General features: G+C 39.8%; 1 protein-coding gene across 2 annotated transcripts in view; it reads left to right on the top strand.

Annotated features, from left to right (window-relative positions):
• Positions 1–3,195: 3,195 nt before the first annotated feature.
• The window catches only part of tafa3a (TAFA chemokine like family member 3a), a 73,072-nt gene continuing 59,814 nt past the window's right edge, over positions 3,196–16,453 (top strand). The window contains exon 1 of one of the 2 annotated variants that reach the window (XM_083528675.1): positions 3,196–3,790. The gene's annotated coding sequence lies outside the window, so the exon portion shown is untranslated. Of the gene's footprint in view, positions 3,791–7,889; positions 7,983–16,453 lie in introns of those variants that run through there. The other variant, XM_083528676.1, reaches the window with a different exon arrangement.

Raw genomic sequence — 16,453 nt, 5'->3', positions numbered from 1 at the left:
ATAAATCATTGATATTCTCATATATATATATATATATATATATATATATATATATATATATATATATATATATATATATAGGCACTGCTATGATGAGACATGAACTCTGAACTTGCGCTGTGATATCTGGTGCCAAGAAAAGCCAGATATTTTGTCCAGTACAACCCACAGATGCTTCATTGGATTAAAATCTGGGGTATTTGGAGGCCAAGTCAACACCTTCAACTCTTTGTCAGGTTCATTAAACCATTTGTGAACAATGTTTGCAGTTTGCCAGATAATTTTTGCGAAACAGGTCACTGCAATTAGGGAATACCATTGCAATGAAAGGGTGTAATTGGTGTGCAGCAATGTTTAGGTAGGTGGTACATGTTAATGCTACAAGAATGCCAGGACCCAAGGTTTCCTAACGAAAGATTTCACAGAACGTCAAACTGACTCTTGGGTTGCCATCTTTTTTTTTTGTCCTTTTATTGTGTCCTTTTATTTTAATGTGTGCTTTGACTGGACAATCTGTGCTTACTTACTATTGGTGTCACTTCTAAAGGCATTTTGGAAAATAAAGTACTAAAAATAGGATAAACATTTGACATGGGTGTCAATTCTAACAACTAAGGCTGTGGGAATCTGATCTCTAAAAATGATCCCCAACCTATAAAACACCTGAATGCTAAAACCCTTATTACCTGTAAATTACACTGTAAATATATATAACCCTATATCAGTGGCAAGCTATGCATTTCACACTTATGCCTTTGTCGGATCTCAGATTCCCCTCTGAGACCAAACACCTCAGGAGTGCTCCAAGTTTCCTTTCTTAGTTACCAATTCCCACCACAGTGGTGTCCTACATGGATTAATCCAATGATGCCACGGCTATAAAAAAGAAATCAATATTATACAGAAACGCTGTATAACAGAGCTCTGTATCGCAGACAGGAATCTCATGCAGTGAGAATGAATGGCATTACTAAAGCAAGAAACCCAATTAACACAATTCAACAAGTCTTCTTTTACTGCATCCACAGTTGTGCTCTATACGTTATCTTTAGCAGAAACATCATTATTAACCTTTTAAAATGACACCAGGTTTTCCATGAATTGCATTGTTTTCTGTGTATTACAGTTTCCTGTTTTTAAGTATTTTGGCTGATTTTTCCATCTTGTACATCTTGAAAATTGCCTTGTAATTATATTTGTGACAAAATCAATTTCTTCTCCTCTGTCAGCAATTGTGAAATGAAAAACAGCTATAAAATCCACATGAATATATTTAAGCTTGTGCAGTGTGCTACATATACGGTTTACAAACAGTGACTAGCACGCTCTCTGACAATCGGATCAAAGGACGTAAAAATGCCGACGTTATTGCACAACGGCTAGATTACCTCAGTGCCACCAGCTCGCAATCTGATTGGTCAAAGCAACAGCCTCAAGCAACATGTACATTACACTGCATGCGTCTGCAATGTTCATTCTGAAAGCCTCACGGCAGATTTCCTTGCTGCTGGCAACTCGTAATGTGACAGCTGAAATATGATTTGATAGAAGCTCCAACATAAACAGACATTCGGATATGCTGCTTTAAGGAAAAAAGCTTTGGAATAATTTAATACACATTTATGCATCTATAGTTCACATAAAGGGGGGGATCGTTCATCTAAAGTGACTTACAAACTAAACTGTCAGATGACATTCATGACATAGCTCAAAGAACCCCAGAGTAACATATTGGATGTACCGTTTCAAATTCATGACTTTCTGCTCATTTGACTCTTCAATGACCAGGAGTATCCTGCTTCTCCTGCTTCAAACAAAACTTTCAAGTACAGCAGCACAAAGGTGCAGCAAGCAGAGTTGCAGCCTCACAGATCCAAGATCCAGGTTCAATCTTGAGTTTGGGTTGCTGTCTATGGAGAGTGTGCTATGTGTCTGTGTGGATTTCCTTGAGGCTCTTACTTTTCTTCCACATGACAAAGACAAGCCACTGTCTATTCTCATTTGCCACAAGGTATGAATTAGTGTGCTGCAGGGTGTGTCTGCTTCATTCTCAGTATCCACGACAAGGATAAAGCAGTTTTCTGAAAATCAATTGATGAATACTAACAGCTGTCATACATATTCCAACTGAACAGTGATCAGCGATCAAGTGAACTGATCGCTGATAAAGTCCTGCATGGGAGTAACTAATACGTCCTGCTGTAGCATACACTGGGCGTTCTTCTCTACACTATCGAGCAGACATTTGCAATCAGCAGGCAGGTCAATGACCATTTGTATTTAATTTATTTGGCTGATTTGTTTATCCACAGCAACTTTCATGTGAGAGGGAGGAAAGAACAGAGCATTTTCTCAACAATGTGAAGCTGTTTAAGTTATTAATTCAAGTCAATGTGTCCTTACTGCCATTCCACTATATAGCTAATATACAGTCATTTTTCCAGCTCTCACACACAACATTATGTAGACAAGACTTTTTAATGTGCAAATACACACATTACCTAATAGATTAAATACACAGAATACAGAACATTGTGTGGGATGCAGAAGCAGCCTTTGTCACATATAAATTACAGCACAGTAAATTCCTTTTCTTCACATATGGATGCTTGTTAGAAAGCTCAGATCACAGGGTCAGTCATGGTACAGCAGCTCTGAAGCAGAGGGCATTAAGGATCTTGTTAAAGAGCCCAGCAGTGGCAGATTGGCATTGCTTGGGGCTTGAACCCATGACTGTCTGATCAGTAACCGAGAACCTTATCTATTGAGCCTCTGCCTGAGGCAAGGGTGCTTGGTGAAGCATAGCACTTGCCCGGGAGAGGCCACTTTGCTCTGCCTTAATAGAGTAATTGCAACAATGGGGCATTAAAGCTACTGAGTAGTGTAGCAAGAATCAAAGAAATGCACCAATCGAATGTTTACACACTTCATTCTCCAGTCAGTAACTCAGAGTTACTCTACTCACTATCACTAAAGCAACAAATAACATCGTAGTAAAGCCTTAAGTAGATACACTGTGAAGAGGAGAGTGTTAAGTGTATATTAAAAAGAACGACGGCCATTTTTAAGTTTAGTCCACGCTTCCTTGTCTCAAACATCCCAGACACGACGCTGTGAGAATGAGCCACAGGATGGCGCCATGATGCCGCACGCAAAGACCTGAAGCGCCGCGTTCGTTCCTCCCCGGAGTTTCTCGCGCGCGCCTCAACCGCGCACACCGCTTCAGAGGCGAGAAGTCGAGCCGCATCCCCCCCTCGTCTTGTTCCGGACGGAACTCCGGCTTCCCCGGCGCATCGCTTCCGTAAACTGAACCGGATGAAAGGACCAAAATGGATAGAGGGATGTTTTCTCTCTCTCTCTCTCTCTCTCTCTCTCTCTCTCTCTCTCTCTCTCTCTCTCTCTCTCTTTACACTTGATGCCCGCTGCGTAATTGAGACTGAAAACAGCTCTGCGTAATTGGCCAGCGGAAGTTTGGGAGCCAGCGCGCGCAATCCAAGCAACTTTGCCAAGGCTCAGATGCGGGAGTTTGGCGGAGTGCTGGAGGTCTATTTTTAGACACGTTTAGGGCTTGTTTTTTTATTCATTTCATCTTTATAGTGAAATCCCAGTAGGGGAAAAAAAGTAATTAAGACGTACGTACCCAACATTTATCATGTAGGTGATGCTTTTTCATGGGAACGTTTTAAGCGCAAAGCGAAAGGTCCGCCTTGGACGCTGGGGGTTTTAATCCCGTCAATGGAGAGCAAATGAGACGGTTATTTCCTCTGCTTGATTGACAGCCCGACGAAAGGTAAGCAAAGTCACCGATTTATTAAATTTTCAATGCATCGTTTCAAAAGAAATATGCAAAACACAAACACGCGTGTATATTTGCGCGCACCGTTGCGTGCATTCTTTTGCAAACACGCATATTTATGCGTTTTAAAGCAATTGAATAAACCACATTATTGTCTGTCTTGCACAGAAAAAAAAGAAGTGAGTGCAGTTTATCAGAAGAGCAGGCAGCACGGAGTTTCGATTCAGAAAACCACTGAATGGAGGTTTAATACCACACAGCAGGTGCAAAGGAACAAATGATTAATTCAGCTGCGTTAAAACTGTGTGGAACAATGAGCACAGTGGATGAGACGGTGGTGAAGGTGAAGGTGGTGCTGATGGGAGGATGTTCATAGTGTTCACTGTGGAGTGCAAGGCTCCAATGATGAAAGCATTGTATGGTACAGGAGGAGTGGATGATGTATCTGTCTGGCCATGCCCCATGAACTGAGCCCCATTAACTAACCTCCATTAACTAACCAATTTTCATTTTAGGTACACAGCTAAACCCCATCTTCTGGTTATGTTCAATTATAAACATGGTTTAGCCAATGCAATGACTGTCACCCTGGTCATTCATTGTAATCATAATATGGTATAAAGTTTGTGAAAGGGCAATTGGTGCCTTGCATTATGTATTTGACTTGTTATATGTGTTAAAATGGTGAATTAATTGAACACTGGGATATTGTCGTATATTTCTATTTCATCTCTATATAGGTGTTACTGGGCAAAAAAAAGAGCAAAACAAATCTGATCCATGGTACAAGAAAAAAAAATGCATTGAAGAGAAAAATGAGAAGAAAATAGCTCTCTGGGAGGATGGATCAACTATGCTCAATCTTGTTAGAGGGTTTAGTCATGGTTTCACCTTGGTATTTCATGCTCCTTCTCTTCTTTCGGCACCCCTTTCTCTGTGTGTGTTCTTGCACGCTTTCCTTCTGCCCTCCCTTTCCAGATTTTGTCGTGGCCACTCAGCTCTAGTCTGCAATTAGCACCATCATGGTGCTCCATCCGGCTTCACTAATAAAACCTTCCTTGGCTCTTGTTGCACGCCGTGATTAATCGCCATCCTGAGAGGAGCCGTACATCTTCCCTTTCACACACCCTGGTGACATGCAGTGTTGCGGTGTTTTATAGATCACCGTCAGCAGCACTGAAACCTGCCGGTGGGCCCTCCGGCTGATCAGCTTCATTGTGCACTGTGTTATTTGTGGCAGTTGCCAGGGTAGGGCAGAGTCCTGCCATAGCGTTTGGCTTTGCTTTCAAAGAAGCACGTAATTTGGACGTTCCAAAGCAAAGTTCTGTAGTTTTGTTTTGTAGACACAGTCATGCTTTGAATAATGGCTCAGGTTAGGGAATGAGCATGATAATAATCAGCCTGTGTAGTGTGTTTATTGCATGTTCTGCATAATAACAATGGGTTATAGGGTGCAATTTGTGTTATGCATTTCAATACATTTCATTGAATGATACATAAATATAAACACAAGGATAGCCCCCTCACAGCTCCAGTGTCTTCAATTTGAACTATATGTCTGTGTGGATTTTTTCCCCACTGTCTTTCCAACTTCTCCTCACAAATCCAGCAGGCAAACATTTTCCCCATGTGTGTGCTCGCTGCCCTGCGATGGACATGTGTATTGGCAAAGGGTATAATTCCACCTCATGTCCAGTTTTCCAGATCTACCTTGCCAAGGCTGTCGTTGTTTTTATTAACCTAAGAATGAATGTCACCAATATATTAGTAATTCAGGCGGCGTCCGTCTTCTCGGCTGTCAAATTCAAATTCGAGCTTCAAATATTCATCGAATTTGAGATCAAAAGCAAAACCTGTACGTTTGAATTTGAGGTGTGTGTCAAGCACTAGCACTGATTTTAATTTGAAAAAGCCGTCGAAAAAATGATAGGCAGGATACAAATATGCAATAGAGTCTGTACATGCTAAATGTTAACATTTTCTTATTAATGTTTTTTTTCACACTATCATTTGTTTTATAAACATTTAGTTATATACTGTCTGAATATTCTCAAGATTTGATTGCTTTTTAAAATGGTGTAAATATATTATTATAAGATGATATTTTCACTGATTAAAAAAGTGGAAAATGAATTCAAAATGGTAATGATATTGTTTGTTGCAATTATTTTGGGGAAAATATATTGTTAAAAAAAACAGAATAAGCAGGATGAAGGTTAGATATATGGCTGTGTAATATGTGGGAGGAACCCTTCTGTCAGCTTGCCAAGACAGGTCATTAACGATAATGAGAGGAGAAGTGATTTTTACAGCCATTTACACTGGTAATGATACAAGACTTAGCGTTTTGCTTTTTAAGTTCAGCGCATCCTGCAAAGACAAGGCAATAGTGTATCTGCAGATGGAGTGTTTCCACGCATTTGACTCTGTGTGTGTGTGTGTGTGTGTGTGTGTGTGTGTGTGTGCATGTGTTTGTGTGTGTGTTTTGGACCATATGACTCACAACTGGCATTACAGAACGACAAGAGGAACAGAGCAGGTGTTGATAGAGTTTGTTGCCTAGTTGCTTAGCCGTTGTTCTGTTTCTCTCATAAAAGTCTTGCGTGTGCTTTCATTGGCCAGGTAAAAATCTCGGATCAAAGCTCAAGGCAACTTTAGCTTGCAGCTAGTGTCGTCTAGAATTACTTTACATGCATGAGATGGCAGATGATTTATTGCAGAGGTGAGAGGAGATGAAGCCAAGGTGCTAGAGCCTTGTTTTTGTTGCCAGCGAAACAGCCCGGCATAGCTGTCCTTAGCCTCTAGACCGCTATTGAATTTGAGAGGCAGTAATTCGGGAATATTGCTCAGCATGCTTGTTTCAGTAGGCGCGACCAAAACTAGATGGGTTTGCCATTATCTTTGAACCTCAACACTATAGCTCAGCTGTTTTCAATTTGAGCCAGTGCGGTGTCAAATTTAAATCAGAACAGTTTGTGCATAAAAAGACAGAAATAAAAGTAACTGCATCAGACTACCTGTGTTGAAAGGTGCACAGAGGTGGGAAGTAGTACTGTAGATTCTTCTGTAGATTTTTCTGATATCAGTAGTTCACTATTTATTTTTTGGATTAAATTTTTACTTTCATGCATTACTTTTTTACACAAAAATCTGTACTTTTTACTTCTTACATTTTCAAACCATGCTCGATACTTTAGTTTTAATCTATTTGGTGACATGATCAAAACAATTTCTTGTCTTTGCGTGGCTTTTTCAATCTTCCACTAGTGCATAAATTCCTGGCTATCACGCACCAGTGACGTAGGCTAGTTTACGAAGCTAACAATTAGCAGAAGCCAACAAGAAGTATGGGGTTAACGTGGATCAGACAGAGGGAGTCAGCGATGTTAACATGTCTGAGCACAGAGACATTTCTGATCACCTGATCACCATTATCTTTACTCTGCTTGTGTTCTATATGGTGAAAATCTTTTATATTAATATATTAATAGGATGTAAGGTCCAGTTACCAGCGTGACACTAAACGCATAGGAGTAATGGCAAATCTTTAATTAAGTACATGTCAGTGCCCATACTTCTTTACTTTAACTTGAGTGAAAAATTATAGTCAGTACTGCAACTTTGACCAAAGTCTTTTAAATCATAAGTATCTTTATTTCAAGTTGACTGAAGTATGTGTTTATTTTTGCCATCTTTGGATGTACACACACCAGCACATAGTAAAGGTAACTCCTAAATAATGATATGGGATAATTTTTCATAAGATTTCATACAAACTCAAAACATTTTGTTGTTCAAGTATCAGGATAAAAACATCTAACATAAGACTTTATAATACAGCAGTATATAGTGTATAATGGTTTATTAATTGCTAGTATAATGACAATACCATGTAACTCAGCATTTAGAAATATGTAAATAACATCCATGTTGTTGAGCTACACTTAGAAAAGGAAATATAACACCATAAATAATGTGCCCGGACCTACCGGCTGTAGCGGCTTCCAATTGCACGAGCCGTGACAGCTCATAAGAGTGGAGGCTTATCCTTTTCTCAGTGTGGAACAAACAACAACAGCGGCTCTCCCACATCACAATATGATGTTGAATACAGCAGCATGAGCCATCTGGATGAGAGCAGTGGAGTGCAGCGACAAGCTAGCTCACGAGTTTCAGACAGATGAAGGTATCTGTGTCATTTTTTTTTAATTGCTGATAGAGGATGACCGCCACATCAATCTGAGAATGCATTATAATGGTTTTAAATGAATGTTAATGATAAGGGAATCATTTCTATGGTATATTTAGGACTCACCGTTTTGTCTTGTGAGACAGGGCGATGTCATTATGCAGTTATGCAGAAATTCACTTTTTACCAGGATCTCTAAAGGGGAAAGGGATGATGACTAATCATGGGTAATTTTAGCCCTTGTCAAAGCAGATCTTGTAAATATAAGAACTATCTTGGGAATATTTGTCATAGTGGTGGGATTTACTGCGTGTTGTATTAGACTGCAATTACTGCGATGAGAAATATTTATGCAGGGTGTCTCTTTAGGTACAGAAAATGTATTAACTTGCCAGACGTCTCAAGGTGTTGTTACATTTACCCTCTCTTATGTAATTCAATTAGTTGAACACTGGATAATATATAAGTTGCTCTAATAATGTGGCACACAATACACTAGAGCCTGTTGTGAGCTACCTGCTGTTGAGCTGTTGTACAAAGTGACATAATAGGAAATGAATTTAAAATGGCTTTATATGTGTATGCTTTTTTAAAGATGAGTTTGTTTATTTGCTATATCATAACTGCACCTATGGTTTAAAATTACTTTGGAAATGTCCAAAAGAAGTATTAAATTTAACCCAACGATAATGCCGGACATGCTGCTCGCAGCATTCTTTTAAAATTGTTATTTGACAGGAACAGTGGCTGTGCTATCAGTGTGCATAGGTCTTGTATATTTTACACTCTTATACACCAGCTGATATAATAGTTGAAAAGATTGTCTCCTGTAAAGAAGCTGCATTCAACAGAAAAGTTTTATTTTATTGTGTACAAATATAGTAAAAAACTTTAGAAATTAAAATTATTGTAAGACTGAATTTCTTAGCAAAATGCCACTGTTAGTGAGAGGATCATGAGTAGAAGCTTCATCACATAATACCAAAAATAAATGTGGAGAGAGGGAGAGAAAGAGCAAAAGACAGAGGCACCATGTTTTATAAGTGTCATTTAGGTAAGAGTGCCTGAGTGGAAGGAATCTGCAATGAACTGTAACCGCAACAAAATTTGAAGACAATAAACAAGCAAATCGGTTGTTTGGGAGCCTTCAATAAACACCATCTTTCTCTCGTGGGAGCAAGAGAACACAGTGTAATGTGCATCTCATGCTTCTGTCAAATGTTCCTCTTTTTCTTTCATGCTTGTGCAGGTATTCAAGTTCTATACTTCCACGTTACACTTTTGCCATGACACTGTTGTCCACCACACTGCCCTTGCTGCTCTTCTACTAGCCACACAATGCCTCCGAGCCCATCACACTAAGACTTTGAGGCACTGTTGTGAATCGCTTTGCAAACACACAGTGAAATTCCTTAGGGGTGGATATCTCTTGCTACTCAATTTCGTTCCTGCTGGACCTATTTTCAGCGTGCCACTCAAAAGAGACAGCTATATTACAATGCACCTTCTTCATTCAGCGTGGCTATGCAGGAATTGATTGCTTTCACTCTATCCACCTATCCTCCAGCTTTCATATTTCATACAAAGATGCTATTTGAGCCAACCGGAGTGATAGAGATGTTTTTTAACACGGCTAAATCCCCAGCTTTGAATGAGCTCTTCCTGTGTTCGTGTCCAGATGGACTTATACAAATGCATTCAGCAGTGGGCTGTTTGCTGTGCAGAATTAGAACACCTATTATTCACCAATACAGTGTCTCCCACAGCTCGAAAGGAAACATGGAAGGAGGACAGTGTGTAATGATTGAGCAGGGGACTTATGTTTTTTTAAATGATAATGGGAAAGTTAGAGGTGGTTGTGGGTATTTTAGTGAGATTTACCATTCATTCAATTTTGAACTTAGGATGGAACCTTGGTTCTGGAGTTAACAGTGTTACTGGCTTTGCTGCTGCATGATCTAGTTATTTTTTTATAACCACTAGCCATTGACCAAACTCAAAAGGAATTTAACATCAGCCCATTACCACTGAAGAATGAGCCCCGGGTCCATATGGGTCATTTCTTAACTCTCGGGTTCTGTTCCATTAAACAGCTCTGCTCCCTGCACTGCAATCACCCTTATTTCTCCCTCCGTCAACTCTGAGCTTGTGCTTCACAACCAAAATGCAAAACATTTTGGAATTGCACCAAATACACTTTCATACTCACAAACATACTCAGTGGACTCAATGTGTAACTTATGTTACCTGGGTAATATGACCTAGATAACAAAGCATGACATAACGTGAAATAACATACCATAGTATACCATTTTAGCATACATTAAGATGACAACGTAGTATGACCTGAGATCACATCAGGTAGTATAGCATAACATGGCATAACAGGGCATAATGTATTTGTAACGTAACATAACATTACGTTATGTTACGTTACGTTAAAGTAAATGTAAAACATTATTTAGGCAACGAGTTGTAAAAGCCATTATGCAGGCACTATTGTAGCTGTTGGAAGAAGCTACTGTGTAATGATAGAAAATTATACAAATTTACTATTTGTAATATGTTTTAAAATGTAACAGAAGCAATACACATTTAATTTGCTTATTCCAAATAAAATGTTTAGCTCGGTCACGATTCTTAGTGGAATTATGTCTACATGTTTAAAACAAAAACAACCAGAAAAAAAACTTTGATCACATTCTAAGCTTTGAGCTGGGTGCTTGGTTGCATGGCAAAAATCTTTGTATTAACCATCTTTTATTCTGTCGTTAAGACAGTCTAATAGCAAAGATTAGGTACTTAATGTAGCTCACTGAAGTGTGCAATTCCAGATTTTCAATTTAGAGAAGCATATAATGGACTATTCACTGAGAAAATTCATGTGCAAAATTAATCCTCCTTTTAAACCCACATAAATTACCTAAAAAACCTTTTTTGACAGAGACAAAGTGGTGTCAGAGCTAAGAGAGCAAAAAAAACCACATCACTTCTTCACCTCCGAATGTCAGAAAGTATGGGCTTTTGCTGCTCCTTGTAATCAGTCTCAGGTATTAAAGAAAGCAGTGGAGCTACTTTTAGGCACCATTTATTGTAGCATGCTGCCATTTTGTTTAGCTGCTGTTGAATGCGAGTGAAGTTCTGCTCTTATTAGCACAGATCTTTCTTTCTCAGTCACTATTTCCTGTGAGGCTAAAGGCTGTACAAATTTCTAAAGGCTTTCTTTCCATACTAATCACACTCTACACTACAAAAGAGTGGCCTTTATGCTCTTTCTAAATGTGTATGTCACTTGTTCAGTGACTGAAAAAGGATAGCAGTATTGCAGTGTTATTTCTCCATGCCCTCATCTTTTTTTGCATCTTATTTATTCCCTCATTTTATTCTTTTCTTTCTCTTTTTGGCATTGTTTCAACATCCCATTCATCCTTGTCATGCTCCGCCTTCGCGCAATCACAGGGCCACAATTTCAGGCTGAAAATTACAATTACAGGCTGCGCTAGTATTTTTCTTTTGCTGCCTGTTATTGTTCATGAGCAGGGCATGGCTACAGGTCGCCTTTGCTCTGATTGTAATTAGGGGACTAAAAGGCAATAACATGCACAATTGCACTAAAGGTTCCATATCCGTGTTTGACAGCAGGTCCTGTGTGGGAATAGGGAAAGTAAAAAAAAATAAAATAAAGATAAAAAAAAGTGCCCGTGGCAATTTTTGACCCTCTCATGTCTAATAAATATCCTGGCAGAGGAAAAGGCATGAGGCCCTTCACCACTATTCCACATGCTAGGGCTCTTTTTCTGACCTAACAGAAAAAAGTCTTCAGCTTGCTCGTTGTGAGATGATTCTTTGAAAGAGCTGCAAGCACTTCAAAGCGAGCATGTCATCAAAAGAAGCGAGGCCCTGTGCATCGATAAATTCATTGTACAGAGACTCTTCTAATCCCTAGATCTACGCTTCAGAACCGGAATATGAAGCGGATGTGAAGATACATTCTTTCGATATATATGCGCTGCATTAGAGACTGGCTACAGGCCAACTTTACGCACTTCGCTGTTTGATCTAGCCTGTCTTTTATTCTAGTTAGGCATAAAGATAAGAGTACATGTACTGTAGATGAAGCATAATCATCAGGCAGAATCCTCAATATGGAGAAAGCGTAAAAAACTAGAATTGACAAATTGAAGAATAGACAAACCAACTGTTGCTTGAAGGATACAAATGTGATTTAGTTCCCAAATCCAATCAGTTACATCAGACGACCGCATTCATTTATCTTTAGCTACGTTTGCTCTGTACTGAACCATCATGCATAGACTGAAATACAAAAGCAGCCTTGAAACTTTATATACCATCTGCCAGCTCTTCACCTTTTTTTTCCTCCACCCCATCATGACAAACAGAAACGTGAAAATCAGTTTGAAGACTACATAGACAGCATATGCACAGTGTAAACCATCTTTAACCCCTTAAATGGCCAGACATCATAATTCTGAGCACAAAAATTCTATATATTTTTTGTCTAAACCACAGGGGTGGCTGCTTTCAGAGGCACCATCAATTCTCTGAGCCTGTGTAGAATCATAAGTCAGGAGGGAGAAGGGGGCACGGCATCGTATTCAAGTCTCTGCATAAGTGGAAGGGACTAATTTCTCCTGGGCTTTGGTCGTACGCTGAGGGTGTGAGAGGAAAAATGGACGAGAGGAAATGACAAGAAGACAGAGAGAGGGAGAGATGAGCTTTGCTGAAATTCTCCTAGGAATGGTGGAAGCTGTCCACATCACTAAAACTTACAATTCTCTATTCTCTCCTCCCTCTCTCTCTCTCTTTCTTTCTCTCTCTCCCTGTGGCCTGCTGTCTGGCAGGTTGATCTGTGTTTACTTCTTCGCTTCAGGAAGTACTGACAAATCATAAACGCCTACAAATGTGTCCACCTCTTTGCCCTTTCTCTCTCTCTCTCTCTCTCTCTCTCTCTCTCTCTCTCTCTCTCTCTCTCTCTCTCTCTCTCTCTCTGTGTGTTTGTGTGTATGTGTGTCTTCCCCCTTCCCCACCACATACTCAGTAAGAAAGTCTACCCTTATGCTTTCTCTTTCTCCCGTGTTTCCACTTTCAGTTATGTGTCAAGGGGCCAGAAAAGACCTGCCAATCACCCCCAGAGCTCACACGTCCACACGCGTCTAGCTACGCATCTACACACTAGATATTCAACTGTCACTGATCGCCCATGTCTGCAGACAGGCAATTGGCAGGAGTGGTTGAGCTGGTCATTTCAGATTGATTGCAAAAAGCTTTACAGGCCTGTCTCATAGACTGTGACTTTTTTGGGGGCCAAAACTGCATTCAGCTTGCACTTTAGCTTACAATCATGCTTAATCTGGCACGCAAAGCTGCCACTTTATTCGGATACACTCCTTTCTAGACTAATTCCTAATCAGTTTTCTTCACAGCAGCAGAAGAATTGATTCAGATGAACGTGATGAAGAGCCGCACGCCTTCCCGACATCTTGCTCTGAAATGCTGTTTGGAGCTGTTTCTGGCATATTAAATAGGCACTTAAGTAATGTTAATGAGTGGACAATTTTCTTCTGCAGGATTGAATCTTTTATTTCACAGGGTCCTTGAGTGCAAAACGCTTAGTTCTATTCACAAGTTTATTCCTGACACAATGACCACATTTTCTCCCTGGATATCTTCAAACACCTTTTAACTTCCTTCTCTTCCTTTCTTTCTGTATCTCACTGGTCCACACATGCTATTCTTTATTGATATAATATTAATAATAAAAAACATAATTCCTTAGTGTAGTCCTTAGAATGTAATACAGGCATTAGGTGATGACAGCAAGAGAGTGTGTGTGGACAGACAGCCTGCTTTCGGCCTCTCATTAACTGTAGCCGGAGTGCACACGAATGCAACAATGCACTCTCTTACCTTGTTCTCTTTCCTCCAAATGCCTTGACTTCCCCTCCATGACAGGAAAACCCTGGCTCTCAGCTAAGGCATGATGTCTAACTGATGATTTCTTTTTTGTTTTCTTGAGTCTGTCTCTAAAATCCTCTCTTGTTTGGATCCAGAACAGCAGTAAGCTTGGGAGGGGGGGAAAAGGTTAAATGTGTAGAGCACAAAGTAAACAGATGAATGGCTGAAATGACTACTCTTTGCGATTCATTTTCCTCTTACCTTCCTCCACTTTATGATTTTCTTCTTTTACTTCTCTTCTTTTAAGCAGCTTTTTCCGCAGCTGTCCTGGTTTCTATTTCTCGAGAGTCAGGGCCTATATTCAGTCTCCCTCTCTCTTTTTCTCACTCGGCTTAATCACTGGCCAGCAGGGTGGCGAAACAGCAGCAAGCTGATTAATTGGGACAGAAGGAGGAATTCACAATACACCCTTAATGCCCAGACGCACAAAGTTGACCAGTTGGAACTTAGGGAGGGTTTGTTTCTGTAAAGTGTGGATGTCTTGAGTTCTACCAAAAACATGCACAAGACCTCATGGCAGTATTTATGCTCCCCAAGCTGTATTATTTCCCAAATTGCATGATTATTAAGGTAAAAATGAAAGAAGTGTCATAAAAGGTAACTTATTGAATTTCCATATAAAAAAGCCTATGATTGTAAAAATGTGTCTGTCTAGCCTGAAATGCAGCGAACACAAGTAGACCTACAGTAGGTACATGTATTTCAAATCATGATAACTGGTTTAAGTGTAGATGTAGACCCTAAAATGCTGGCTAAGGTTGTGGAGAGGGGGAATGTTAGGGGGTGGGCATTTTAATACTGTAATTCAAGTTGTTCATGGAGGATGAGTATGAACACAGAAACAATAAATAATGCAGTGCAAGATCCACACATAGCCTGTGAAGTGTTTCATTGATTTAAGCCAGTGGCCACCAATTCCCAGTGAATCAATGTGAAAGTGCTCACAAAATTAATATAAACAAGCATTTATTAAATGTGTTTGCACACTAAACACACCCAGTAATAAGACTCAGAATTAGCCGAGCTTTTTCTGCAGCCCCATTGCACGGAGACACGAAAACAAAGGACAACTGACTCTGCAGTGAGTACTGTATTAGATGTGCACACCAAAATCAATTTGAAAAATATAGAGGCAATTATTTAGTCCTCAACACAGTCTGACAAAATAACTGTCGAGTGAAGATAGGAGGAGAAATAAATAATGAAAGCGACAGAATAAGAGAAAGCAGCGTCCAGGATCGAGTAGGAAATAGAGAAACCCACATTCACACAAATACATACATAAATACACGATGGCAAATGCATTGCAGATGAAAACAACCACACACACACACACACACACACACACACACACACACACACACACACACACACACACACACACACAACCTATACACCCCAAAAATGCACACACACACACACACACACACACACACACACACACACACACACACACACACACACACACACACACACACACACAACCTATACACCCCAAAAATGCACACACACACACACACACACACACACACACACACACACACACACACACACACACACACACACACACACACACACACACACACACACACACACACCACAGTTATTAAACCCGTACCATTTTGTTCTCATACATAATGCAGATAGGATAGCCTTAATCGACCAGCCACTGTGTGGGGATCAGCAGATGTCAACTGTACATTATTCCATAATTAAATTTGTTGTATTGCTAAAGCTTGATCAGGTGTGTGTGGTTGTTTGTATGTGTGTGTGTGTGTGTGTGTGTGTGTGTGTGTGTGTGTGTGTGTGTTGTGTGAGTTTGTGTGTGTGTGTGTGTGTGTGTGTGTGTGTGTGTGTGTGTGTGTGTGTGTGTGTGTGAGTGAGAGAGAGAGAGAGAGAGAGAGAGAGAGAGAGAGAGAGAGAGAGAGAGAGAGAGCATCTGTACTGGAGTGAGTTGGAGTGATTCTATCTGTGTTTCGAAAGATTTTCTTTTTCAGTAGCCTTATTTATATTTCAGTTCTACATCAGCCGAAAGTAAAAGTGCTTTATTCATTCATCCTCCTTTACAAACTGCATTATTCTAGATGGGGTCACAGTGACTACAGAACTCGATATCGTGTAAAAAAGAAACCAAAAAAGAGAAAGAGAAAGCACAAAAACTCTGACCTGATATTAACAGGCACTCAAGAGCAAACACTAGAAATGTGAGGAACTATCTCTACATGATGTATTTACCTCATTTGCAAACTAATACAAGCAAGAGAACAGCCATTGAAAGTACCAGCATATTCGGTAAATTCTAACTAGCTAGCTCACTTTAAGTTTTACATTCCATTTAAATGTGCTTCCAGGGAAATTGCAATCTTTTTCTCTCCATTTGATGAGCTTTTAAGGAAGTATTGCATGCCATGTCCACTGATGATATACCCAACGCAGCAAAATAGAAAGTGGAATTTTTATGTGAACACAGTGAAATGACCCACTAAGGTTAT

Source organism: Silurus aristotelis (genome assembly GCF_946808225.1).
Source record: "Silurus aristotelis genome assembly, chromosome: 2".
Taxonomy (NCBI): Eukaryota; Metazoa; Chordata; class Actinopteri; order Siluriformes; family Siluridae; genus Silurus; species Silurus aristotelis.
The sequence above is the reverse complement of the archived record's forward strand: the minus strand, read 5'-3'. Positions and strand labels throughout refer to the sequence as shown.